Raw genomic sequence first — 2855 nt, 5'->3', positions numbered from 1 at the left:
AAAAGAAGACTATCACAATTGAAAAAGGGAAAATGTGCAAACAATCATGTAGCAATAAGATAGATATAGATATATACGTACAGGATAAATTAGAGATAATCAACAGGGGGAAGGAGGGTGACCATTAAGGAGGATCATGAAAGGGTTCTAGTAGAAAGTGGGGTTTTAGTTGGGAGACCAGAGAAGCCAGGAGGTGGAGATGGAGGAAGAATTTCAGACATGGAGGACAGCCAGAGAAAATGTTTGGGAGTAGAGAAACGGAGCATCTTGTACATGCAATAACAAGGTCAATATCGCTGGATCAAAAAAAAATTGTTTCTGGAGAGATTAGGAGGGACACAATTAAGGAATAAGAACACTGGAAAAGTAAAGAGAATGAAAGGTAAAGAAAATGAAAGTAAAGATCACTAATGAAACATTTAAACAACCACAGAAGAAAACGGAAGGTAGGTAAGAATGGGACACAGACATCTGGGGTCATTCTGTTACAGTATAATCCTCTTTTTGGTTCTTATTTGTGTACTGAAATGTTTCCTTACATGCATTTTTTGTTCTACCCAGAGGTTCTGAATTATTGTGTAATTGTCCCCACCTGCCAATCAGTAAATCCTGTAATCAATTTGATGTTTCCAAATAACTTGACCAGCTTCCATAGTATGATTTTGTTTTGAAGCATTTGACTCCCTCTCCATAGAGTCACTGGACTAACTGGGATTGGGATTGCCTGCTGTTGATTGGCTGCCTGAGAACTGGTTGAAGATTCTTTGGGTCAATAATGCACCAGTCTTTTATTAGCCCTCATCACTCTACTGACCTATCCTTATGCCTTTATTCTTGCTTTTGTCATCCAGCTGTTTTAGGTGTGTCTCACTCTTTGTGACCCCTTTTGGGGTTTTCTTGGCAGAGACACTTGAGTGGCTTGCTATTTCCTTTTCCAAATTTTTTTACAGATGAAGAAACTGAGGGAAACAGGGTTAAATGATTTGCCCAGGGCCACACAGCTAGTGGGTGTCCGAGGCCATATTTGAATTCAGATCTTCCTGAGTACTTGCACCATCTAGCACGTTGCTACATCCCTCAAAAGTTCAGCAAGAGTATGTGTGTGAGGTGTGTGTGTGTGTATGTGTGTGTGCATGTGCATAAAAGGGGTTACTCCCTCCCCAGAAGCATTTAATGGGAATTTTGATACGAGCAGACAGAGGTAGACATGTGCTTATAGTCAAACTGAAAGAAAACCTGCACCTATAGACAGCTTCTGAACCATCCTCTCATCAGAAAGACCCAATGAGCCAGATATGTTTTCCCAGGTAGTTTGAGAGGCAAGTTACCTGATCTCGAGTTCCTAGCCATCTTCCATCTTTCCCTCTTCCTTTCCGCATAAAATCAAAAATCAAAGACCTGAAAGTCTACTTTCTCAAATCAAGCTTGTAAAAGCCAGGGCACCAAGTTTCCTATAGAAGCACATTGCAGAAACAGACAACTACATGGCCAATCAGTCTGACAGGTATGTCCTAGCTCTGGAAGCTGAGGAAGTTCTCCCAGCTAGCTTTCTATCATCATGCAAGAGGGAAATGAGTGATTGGTTCTCAAGCATCTGATCAGCAGAAGGCAATCTCAGAAACCCAGACAGTGAAGAGCAGTGGGAATCATCAACATTCTTTGGGAAGGCATCCCCTCGAGGCTTCCAAACAAAGGGCCATGATTTAATTTCATCAAACTTTACTGGGACTCCACTGATCCAGCTCACCCTTCCCCAATTTCACACATGTGAATATAGACACACACACACAAACACACTATTAATAAAATAATGAATGTTATTCTAGTGCTATCAACTGCAACACCTAACTACCACTGTGAACAGAGATAGGAATCAGAAAGGACATTCCGGAGAAGGTGGGATTTCAACTGAGCCTTGAAGGAAACTGTGGAGCCTAAGAGTCAAGAATGAGGAGGAAGAACATTCTAGGCATCAGTGAAAAGACATTGATATGGAAGATGGAGAGCCATAATCAAAGAACAGCGCAGAGATCATAAGTGAATTAATAAAGTTTTTAGAAGGAAGTAAAATGTAAGAAAACAGGAAATATTAGAAGGGACCAAATTATAAAGGTCTGTAAGTGTGAAACACAGGATCCTGGAGGTAATAGGGACTCACCTGAGAGTAGGAGGAAGATAGAATCAAACCTGAGCTTTAGCCTAAGAAAGTCACTTTGACAGCAAAGTGGACGGAACATTGGAGTGAGAGAGATTTGAGCCACCAAGACCAATGAGAAGACTCTGAGCTATGTTCCTTGATTTGAGAAAGTAGACTTTCAGGTCTTTGATTTTTGATTTTATGCAGAAAGGAAGAGGGAAAGATGGAAGATGGCTAGGAACTCGAGATCAGGTAACTTGCCTCTCAAACTACCTGGGAAAACATATCTGGCTCATTGGGTCTTTCTGATGAGAGGATGATTCAGAAGCTGTCTATAGGTGCAGTTTGACTATAAAGGAAATTTTGTTAGTGTGAGGAACTCCTTGTATAAAACTCCCTCCACTAAAACAGCTAGCCAACTCTACCTCTAGATAAGGCCTTAGTCACAAAGAAATTAAATTACTTTCCTAGGGTCACACAGATAGTAGGTGCTAGAGATGGGATTTGAACTCAGGTCATTCCTGTCTCCAAGCCCAGCATTCTATTTACCTTATGATGCTGCCTGTCCCTTTTAATTATATATGGTGAGATAATTAACCATGATTATGCTTTTTTCCTGCAATTTCCCATCTTTTCACATTATACCCTTTGACCTTAGATTTCAAAAAGAGATGGCAATCAAAGCTTATTCTTAATAGTCTTGAGGGTGAATCAGCAG

This window comes from Petaurus breviceps, unplaced genomic scaffold (genome assembly GCF_028583685.1).
Source record: "Petaurus breviceps papuanus isolate PSGF00001 unplaced genomic scaffold, PetGlider_PUasm1.0 688, whole genome shotgun sequence".
In the NCBI taxonomy this organism is placed as follows: Eukaryota; Metazoa; Chordata; class Mammalia; order Diprotodontia; family Petauridae; genus Petaurus; species Petaurus breviceps.
Note: the sequence above shows the minus strand (reverse complement) of the source record.